This window comes from Agelaius tricolor, unplaced genomic scaffold (genome assembly GCF_023055355.1).
Source record: "Agelaius tricolor isolate 1412-34295 unplaced genomic scaffold, bAgeTri1.0.p SCAF_2, whole genome shotgun sequence".
Taxonomy (NCBI): domain Eukaryota; kingdom Metazoa; phylum Chordata; class Aves; order Passeriformes; family Icteridae; genus Agelaius; species Agelaius tricolor.
This window is the reverse complement of record NW_027269262.1, coordinates 52,684,768-52,695,403: the sequence shown is the minus strand read 5'-3', so window position 1 is coordinate 52,695,403 and position 10,636 is coordinate 52,684,768. Positions and strand designations below refer to the sequence as shown.

Below are 10,636 nucleotides of genomic sequence, written 5' to 3'. Positions count from 1 at the left end.
GGCAAAAATACTCAGTAAAGGTAATGATCACATTTCCTATAGAAAATTTTTTATGGTTTAGGATGTGTCACTTTGGACAATGGTGAGAAAGAATTTGCTGGAGTGAGCAGCAGCTCCAGTTATCTTGGGATATTACTGGTTTTTTATCTATCATTTCTTCTCTAGTCTTCTTTTTCTGTCTTTTTTTTCTTTCTTAATTTTCCTGTCATACACAGCTTTGTCATAGAGCAGTAATTTTTTATGGTCATGAACATGGCAGGTACAAGAAGGTACTCTCAATGTAGTGATATCCAATTGTGTAAATTAATCATTCCTTTAATGTTGAATCCTTATAAAAATGGAGTCTGAGACTATATAATTTAAAAATACTTTTCTATTAAGTTTCTTTTTAAACAAGTCTTCCATATAACATCAAGACTTAACTAGCTGCTAAGATGTGAACAGTGCCACAAAATACATCTTACTCCAACTGAATAAGAATATGTTTATAGTTACTCAGCACTCGATACGGAATTTGGCAAGATTTTCTCCCTAAGCTAGAGAACACACAGATGCAATTTCATGTTATTTGGTGGTGTGTTGTGTTCCCTTTTCTTATTTTAAATAGATTGCATGATCCTGCCAAATTTTCAACTCATTTTGTTTCTCTAATTTTTGCAAGTGAACTATTTATATAATATGCATAATGGCTAAAATTATGATTGAACTTCAAGCCCCTCTGAAACATAAAGTAATAAAATACATACAGCTTAAAATGAGAAATCAAACAGGGATGGATCAGCATTTTAAAATGTTCCTTTCTCCTTTTTTTCCTTTTTTTCTTTGAAAGAACAGAGAACCAGCAAAGCCATATCTTATGCATGAAGAACAATGAAATAATGCTGACTGCAAGCCCTGACTGCATGATTCTTTCCCAATTTGGACACAAAGTCTTGGTGGAGGGGAGCTGCAAGCAGTCTGAAGGACAGGATCATTTTGAATGTGAAATGATCTTGAGAAGTCAGAGAATAGGGTGTAAATCAGGAAGAAAAAGCACCTAGTATTATTGATAAGCAGTAATAATGGGTACAGAGGACAAGAAAATAATAGATAAAGTATGAAAATGTCTGTAAGTTGACAAGCTAACCATGTCATGCTGTTGGGGTAGAAACAAGAGCTTTATCAGGATATGAAACCAAAAGCATTACCCACTCTCCTTGGGTAAGGCATCAGCTGGAAGGCTGTGGCCTCCTTAGGGTGTATGTCTGGACCTGGGCCAGCTGGGGAGAACTTGGAGAAAGAGACCAGGAAAAAAGTTGGAAAGCATAATCTCTGGGGTAGGAGAGTGTGTGTGCAAAAACTTAGAAGAATTTGGTCTGTTTATTGTAGAGAAGGAAAGCGATAGCAGTTCTCAAATCCTTAGGAAGTTGTTTACACGATGAATGCAAACTCTTATTTTCTGTGTCCATACAGATGTGATAAGGAGAGCATATTATACTAGATAGGTGGCTAACTAGTGACAAAGGTGGTTAAAAACCTTGGTTTAAGTTTGCCTGGACATCTGGTAGAAACTGTCAGTAAAAGATATTAAAACAGATTTGACATGCATCTGTCAGAAGTGGTTAGGATTTAGTTGAAATTACCTCTGATCTTTCAATCCATTGAGGTATTATCTTGGGGTCTGTTTTAACATTCTTCTACACTTCTGTTATCACTAAAGAGAAAATAATTTTTCAACCTAGTTCGACCCCTTCTGCTCTGTCATGGAATTCTGTAAATGCTTAATTAAGTAATCAATTTCTTTTTTATTCTGACAGATGCTCTGACACTTCTATTTGTATTGTCCCATTTCAGTTTTGGCACACAGGCTTTGTCAGTCTCTTCTTTATTTTCCCTTTATCTCTCATTTACTTTGTCATCTTTGTATTTACTCTGTGTAATGTTGTCTAGCTTTGCTTGCAAGCACCTTTCATTCCTTGAATGCACTATCCCACCTGCTTTTCTTTACTATTGCCAGCACCCCTTGCTTTGTTCTCTCAATTTTTTGGCTTTTTTTTTTCTATATTTTTCTTTTGTTTTTAGTATGCACGAGATCTGATCCTTTTCTATTTTACCTGTATCTGTTTTACTGATGAAATAGTAAAGTTTAAGATCCCGACTAAACATAGTTTGATGGAAAGGTAATGTGACAAATGGCAGCAGTAAAGAGTCCCTACTGGTCCCTTTACTGTAGGGACCCTCCAAGTAAAGAGTTGGTGGGGTTTTAGGATATCTAAGAAAACAAAGTATATGCTGTCACTGTATATGGTCTGCCAGTGCCTGTACTTTGGTAGCTTTTGTCTCTTCCACCCAGATTTGACAGATGGCTAGGAGTCTCCAAGATGTCAAATTCTTCCAAGCTGCATGAAAATTGGCAGGCCCAAATTATTTCCTCATCTGAAAAGAAGAAGTTCTAAATTAGCCCAGTACATATTCTGTAGGGTGCAGTCAGCTGACTGATTGACACGTTGGGAGCAGCCAGCCAAAACAGTCCCATGCACATGCCCAGAAGGGAATACCAGGGGAGGCTAGGTTGGTCAGACTCAGTGACACTGGGCTTCTGGGAGGAAATATTGCACACGCATCTCTGGAAAACCAGGCTGCACTGATTCTAATGGTCAGGGGATGTTATAAAATCTTTTTAGCGTTGTTTCTCTATAACTTGCAACACCTGTGAGATATCTCATTAAAAACAGCGATTATTTCGAATAATATGAATTTTCATTCATTTGTCCATTATTCTTGATTGAACTTTTTTTCTTTTTTCCTTTTTTAATTCTTTTTTTTTTTTTTTTTTTTTTTTTTTGAGAACCCATTGTATCCTTCAAAATTTTTGAAGATCAATTCCACAATTTCATGAAAACCTTGGCCCAATCATGCCAGGAAGAGTCTGAGGAGATAAGGTAAACTGAAAATTATATTGCTGGTACTTCAAATTAGAAGCATTACACTGTGTGCTAAACAAATTCTTGGACTTCTACTTTACATTTCTTTGTGGCAATGCATTTTATGATTGTAGGATTTAATTCAATGTATGAGATGGCATAATAAAACACTTCTGAGTTTCCAAGAATTAAAGTTTTCAAACAGAGATGATCTGTGCTGATGTTAACTATGATTTATTTGTCTCTGTTCTGTATTACCAAACTCTTTCTGAATTTCGGTTTGTTGATATTTCTGAAAATTAAAATGAAAAGTACTGATGATAATAAACTTGATAAGCATAAAGTAGCTCTGGAACAGCACAATCAGTACTGAATTATTGAGAAAACAAAGCTAGACAAGGGAAAGGATGAGAGAATTCTAGTTCTGAAGCGAAAACATGGAAATTCCCCTGTCCTACTGTTTATTTGTCCCATGGAGTTATGGGATTGTTTAGGGGTGGGGATTTTATGAGACATTTAAGATTCATTCTGGGAGATGATAAGGAAGTGGAAAGGAATTTGTAGATAACTCATAGGCTGGCTGAATTGACTTAATTTGTTCCTGCTGAATGCATGTTTTTTAATGCTGCTGAGAAAATTATGCTATTGTAAGACTTAGTGTCAGCATGCCTAGAGTGCTCTTTCCTTTTCTACTATTTCTTGAAACTAAAGACACACATAAATTTATCCTTATTCAATGTGAACGTCATTGCAAATGATAAAAACAAAATAACTGTATCCCAGACTGTTGGGTATGTTTATTTTTTATAAAGTTTCTATAGCCCTTCCTGGATGTTTGACTAATAACATATTTATTATTCTATAATAATAATTTGAATTTAATGACTACAACAGAACTGGCTTAATTATCAACATAAAGACATAACTTAAACAGTACTTAGCTAATGGTTTAATAGAATGCAAGAAAATATACTCTAATTATAAAAGAAAAGCAAATGAGTGAATTAAACAAGAATATGTTGTGTTATGTCTATAAATACTTGATCTCATTTTTTGTTTCTTCATTAATCTTTTTTTAAAAAATGGAGTTAAGAAGTGTCTTCATTTCTAATGCTCAGAATAAGAGATGTGATTTGTATGAACATATGCAGCAATTATGCCAAAACTAAATTTCTTCAGTTCTGTGGTTACTATGGTAACGAAAATTCACTGTATTTCATTTAGACATATACAATAGAATAGAAGAAGGCAGATTTAAGATTTAATAATATTTTCAAAAATATTGTGTGACACTACATGATATTTTATTTATGTGTAAGGGCACAGATCAAATAACTAACATGCATAGTAGTATGAACATTGGTACTAACCATATTTAAAACATATTTGGGTGATTCTTGTGGTAGTGGCATCTTGGATGCTCATTTCTAACAATTGCATCATATTTTTTTGCTTGAGCATGGAGTTTTCTCCTGCTACTGTCAGGTCTCTTTGACTTCACAAGAATGAGGAAGAGGACAGAAATTCTCCTGTTTGGTTTCTGGTCTTGAAATGTATGAGGAGGGACACTGAAACAGAAGATTAGGCACCATCTTTAGTCAGAGATAATTTTGTTTTATGTGAACCCAAGTCCCAGAATGTGCTCTCAGTCTTAAGGTATTTATTTCTCACTACAACTTGGTAGAAGTATAATTCCCTCTTTTCCAGTTCATGACAGATTAGTGGAACTCAAGAGTATATAAAGAAGAGTGGGACATTCATGACTCTGGCACAAAATACCTGGATTTAGTACCCCTATATATTACAAGTTTCCTGTGTTCTTGATTTTCATCCTATGTCATTGTCTGCAGGTGGAGATTGTTCATGGAATTTTAGATCCTTTTAACTGTGATTAGTTTATCACTCCTATTTAGGCTAACTGAATTTTGTGGAAGGACAAAAAATTTGAACACAAATGGCATAGTCACAGTGAAGGAGGAATCAATGAGAACATTTTCAACAAATATTAAGGCATACTAATTGTTCTTATGAAGCAGACTATCTCAATTTTCACTTAGTTTATTTCATGGTGAACTAGACTTTTGGTGAAGGGGTAAGTATGGGAATTGATGGGGAAAAGGTTCTTATAGAATAAGCTTTTTATGAAGCATATTTATGAATATCCTAAGTCTCTGCTTCAGGAATGGCATTTATGGTTGAAGAATAGTAGTACTAGCCTTGTTAGGTGAATAGAAATAGTAAAATCTGGATGATGTTCTCTTTCATTGGAAAAATTTTTATCACAGATTTTGCTTTTAACAAACAATTTTAGTTTCTCATCCTTCTGTTTGAGATGCTGATATTGTAATTTATTTTAGCAGCTGAATTACTATTTCTGTTACATTAAAGTACCAAGAAAGTAATTAAAATGTTGTATGTGTTTCCTCTAGTTGTATTTATATTTAATAATACAGATGAGGTAAAAAGATTCTGAAAAATATATAAATGTCTGTATCTGATGAAAGATTCACAACTCCTTTTTTTCTTCTTTGCAGAGTTGCATGGAATAACTTAAAAGTTATACTGTAGTAAAATGATCAAAGTACTGGTTATATTCATTGGAGTGAAAATGTTTGAATTCTGTGCAGAATAAAAATTCCCTAAGGTCAGAGCTATATGCTACAAAATTATGCGTGTTAATTCACTGGATTTGTCTTATTTTTTATGTGTAGGACAATGTAGGGGTTTTTTTTGTTTGCATTTTGATAGCTATAGCTGTGAATCGAAATAGTGTAATATTTGTATATATTGAGGCTAAGATTGTCAACAGATATGAAGGGAGCTGTGTGTTGACTAATTTTTTTTTTTCATTCCTCATGGAAATTGTGTTTTTGTCATCAGTGGTGGATTTGTCCAATATCTTTTTTTCTCAGTGTATTATTTTGCACAGTGGAATCCGTCATTGTGTTGTGCAACTGATTGCTCATCAGGAAAGAGATTTTCTCACTTCTTTCTTAACACATGCTCACATATCAGGAAATATCTGTTCATACCTGGTCCTGGATGTATTACTGGCTCTATTATGAGCAACAAATGGAAACTATTATCTTAAACTTTTCTTCTGGATTTCATCCTTTCATATGTAGTATATTTCTCATTTTTCCTCTTTTCTCTAGAGCAATTCTGTCTGTCAATACTCTTTTTTTTTCTTTTATTTACTAAGGATTTCAGATTCTTTTGTACTCTTTGTTGAAGCTAGTATGGTCCATCTGGTCTGACTGTCAGGATGAGCCTTTAGGAGATTCCAATTTCACTTTGCTGAGTCCAAGAAGCTGACATCCTGTCACAAATACAGTTAAAAATTCCTGCTTAACAAATCAGTGCATTTCTTTGAAAAGCACTGAAAACTGCCATTGAAAATAATTGATTCACAAAATTTAAAAAGCCGCCAAACTTGAAACAAAGTTATTAATGTGCAAATGACATGTGAGAGTGACTCATATAATTCATTTTCCATAATTCCTGGGGAGAGTTGCATAGTTGAAAATATGGTGACTTGAAGCTTTGTTGTATAAATTTCTTTCAAAAATACCTTTTCCATAGCTTTAGTTTGAAAGGTATTTAAATTTCTTGGTATTGCCCAGAGCCTCCCAGTCAGTTAGCTTGTTATGGCAACAGAACAATAATGCTGTCTGCATTGCAGTGTGTGGGAGTGAGAGCCAAAGGTCAGACATGGACTCAGCATTTCTTCTGGCAAGCTTGGCACACTTACATTCCTCTAGCATTTCTTTGGAACAGGCTTGAGTTTGAGTTTGGTGGATCAATAAACTGAGGTGTGAAGAATGTGAGGTGCTTATTTTTGAGCTTGCTCTGACCATCTCATAGGCAACTATTTTCTATTTCAAACAGCTTGGAGTAAACATATCTCTATTTTTTCGTAGTATTACTTAAAAGCATACAAATTGCTAAAATCTATAATCTAGCTGATTTTTTTCCCCCAGTATTTTGTGTTGATGAAGACTGCAATATAGATGTGGGTTTTTTTTTTCTTTTTTACTAGTCATTTTTTGTAAGTTGATAATTCAGCTGGAAACTACAATTTACTAGGAACTTCTAATATGCTAATTCTACCGTCCAGAAGGTGCCTGCCTGGAAAGGTGATGAAGTATTTTGGTAAATTACTTCAATTTGTAGTCCTGAGATTTAACTACCTAAGTTTTCAGCCAGTATTATTTTCTGAATTACGTAAATTATAAATAAATAATGTGGGTTTTTTATTGTAGTAAATTTGAGTTATACATTTACATGCAAACAAGTTGATTTTTTTTCTCTCTTACATGTCTTCTGTGCACTGAAATGACAGTGTTTCAATCTATAAGCTTATGAACCTCCCTTCCACTAATAGTTTCATAGTTAAAATTCATCTCATAGTTTATCCATTTTGTTTTCACATTTTTACAGTTCGTATCTGTTACCACTGTTATAATAGGATCCCAAAAAACATGTATAGTTTAAAAAGCCAGGTCCCATAGTTTGAAATTGGGTTGTTTTCATTCTTATTTGCTTTTTAGCTGTAATTTCCTTACTTAAATGGGGTCCAGTCTGTAATTTGTAATGACATCAGCTGTTTAGTTGCTGCATTTCCCTTAGTAGAAAAGTGAAACTGGATTTTCTAACCTCTAAGAATATACCTGATACTTATCACTGATGTATTCCACTTTATATTTCCAGCTTGCTTTTATAAAGGGATTAGAAGACTTGCATGTAAAATTGCTTACATTTACCGAGGAAGACCAAAGCAGTAGAAGAACAATGTTTTTTAATTAAAGCTTTTTAAAAATCTAGGGCTTTTTTAAGTGGGTATATTGTTAGTTGCTCTAGTGATGCAAACAGAATCAACATAATTACATAACAGTAGAAGCAACTAAATGAAATTAATGCTGGTCTTAAAATCTGAACTTCTGTGCTGGGCAAAGTCTATACAGGCTTTGTTAGGATTGTGCTGGGGGGGCATCCTGTGAAGGTTCCTGGATCGAAAAACAGGCAGAGCAAGAGTCTAGAAAATGGGTTTTGTTATCCATTTTTGAGGGCTGCCTTTTTAAAGAAAATAGTGCAAACCCTTTATTCCATTCCAGTACATTGGTTTATGATGAAGTTATGGTAAAAGAGCCTTATGTAACATACAGGCTGTTAATGTTTTAGGCTGGCACTTTAATTAATTAAAATACTGAGATTATTCTTTGAAAAAAACCCTAACAAAAAAAGTCTACAGACTGTTATGAAGGCTGTCTGGTTCTCTTTGACAGTTTAATCTCTATTACTGTTGTTATTTTTGGTCCATCTCCAAGGCACATGGAAGCATTGCATCCCTCTGAACTTAATTAGGTTAATGTTTCATGTTTGTAGGACAGCTTCTTAGATTTTTTAATAGCTCTAGTGCTAGGTTTCAGTATCTTGTTCTGGTTCCTGACACCTCTCATTAGTGACCTCTGCAATCAAATTCCTGTGCTGTGAATTAACTCAATAGTTAACATTCAATAGTGTCACACAGCATCATTTATTTAAGAAGCTACAAGGCTAACAGAGTTTAAAGAAAACATAATTCTGAAATCCGCTTGTTCTCATAAAGCAGTTCATTTATGTCATGTTGCTTTAAATTCCCGTCACAGGAGTTACTGTTTGAAACTTCACCCCTTCATAAGGTGGAAGCAAACATTTGCTGGAACTAAGTATTGTGTACATAAGAGTAGTCTAAGCTTGTCTCTAAGTCCTTGTGACCTTTTTGATTTTGCTCTGGGTGTTTTTCTAGTAGCTGCCACATTTGCCATTTTGGATTGTGATTTTTTTTTTCTGTTTGGACAAAATCCTTGCTGAGGACTAATGTAAAATCATAAGAATCTATTCATTTGGGATTAATTATGTAAAATTAGTTACAGTGAATTGTATTTTGACCCTAGCCCTCTTTATCATATCTCATTTCTTTGAAATTATTCCTTCATATTCTTCAAGAATTTTTTATCTCCCTCCTTGTGGTTGACATTGTATTAGAAAAGGAGTAAGAGTTAGAGCAAATTGTGTGCAAAGTAATAGACAGCTGTTACATTCTGGTTAGTCATTTTCAAGACTAAAGTTAGCAAAGTTGCAAATTAAAGGAAGAAAATCAGGTATGACAAAACCTGATATCAGCCTGCCTTCTGTATTATATTCCTTTTTCCAGACAAGAATAAGTGGATCACCACAAGGCAACATTGCTGTGCTTTTGTAAATACTCTGTTACCCTGTATTAACAAAGTTATTCACATATTAAACAATTAGAATTAAAGGAGGAAATACGCTTCCAACTGGGACATTCATGGTACATTTTTATCCTTATAGAATCAGATATATATTAATTAGGATTACTATGTTGATTTTTATAAAAAATTTTAATTTCATATGATATGTACTCCCTGAAATAGTGCCTGAGAATTTAATTTACTAGTCATTCTGTTTTTCATCTACTTAACAGTTTTGGCAAATGAAAATATTTTATTGCAATCAGTATAGCACAATATAATAATGCAATATCCATATATCATCAAGATTAATAGATTCATGCATAATGAGTCAGAGTCAAGCTGATTCAGTGATATCATCTGTAAAATAATTTTTGTTACTTGTCTTGAATAGGGCATGAAATGGAGCTGAGTGCCATTTTCTCTCATTTAGAGTAAGCAATGTTTTTTCGTGAACACTACTTAAGGATTCCTTGATTGAAAGGTTTCATTATTGTAGGAAAGACAAAATTGAAAATGTTGTGATTCTTTCTGTAACAGCACACGATCTTTTCCATTTCTATATGGATTCATAGAAATGAATAGAAACAAGAATAAAGGAAACTTTAAAAAATGGGTAGGTAGAGGAAGAAACAATCCAATATATATATAATTTTCCAGTGTTGTAAAATCTTCCCATTAACCTCTCTGAGAACATGATTAGTGTAATTTAAATAATTCACTTTTACTGGAAAAGTGTTTTCCAAATGTTAATAAATTTTGCATATGTCTATACTGCAGCAAGAAGATCTGATAGCTGCCTGCACAGACAAGTTATATTTAAATAATTTATCTGCGATACTGGCAGTAATGTCATCGTAGCAGCACATCAGGAAAGCTGTCTCAGATTAGTATTCCACAAATGCTGTTAAGTACTCTGCAGGGAAATTTCTGCAACTGCAGTAGAGATGATACAAGAATCCAAGGTGCATGAACTACATGTAGATTTACAGTATAGAGATTAATTTTACTGGAAAATTTATATTGCCTCATTCACTTTTATTTAAAATAATGTTAGAACAGCGAAATTATTTCAATGTCATAATTTCTCATCAATATGCAGTAATTGGATAAGCATTATCAGGTCCAGATATTTGTTCCTTTTATTAACTTAAATTCTTTCCGCTAGTCTTGTGTACATTTTCTACATCTCTTCTAAGTTGTTGTTACTTTATATACAGATTTAAAATATTCTGAAGTCTTTGGATGGTGGCCTTATTATAACTACAAGTTAAAAGGAGGAAAGGTAGGGTTGCTATAGTAAGAATGTCTCATTAATCCACTTAAAAATAAGAATTAGGCATATAGAATGAAATAACTATACTACAAATATAGAGGGGTTTGATTTTAATTGTTTATATATGAATTTATTTATATATTTGATAATAAATTATTTCTAGCCATGTGTCCAGTAGATATGTAATACAATACAATACAGGT

The 10,636-nt window shown here is 33.5% G+C and overlaps 1 long non-coding RNA gene across 1 annotated transcript in view; it reads left to right on the top strand.

The window, feature by feature from the left end:
* Positions 1-1,587: 1,587 nt before the first annotated feature.
* The window catches only part of LOC139585841 (uncharacterized), a 145,280-nt gene continuing 136,231 nt past the window's right edge, over positions 1,588-10,636 (top strand). The window contains exon 1 of the long non-coding RNA XR_011677372.1: positions 1,588-2,921. This is a non-coding gene — a long non-coding RNA (uncharacterized lncRNA). The remainder of the gene's footprint in view (positions 2,922-10,636) is intronic.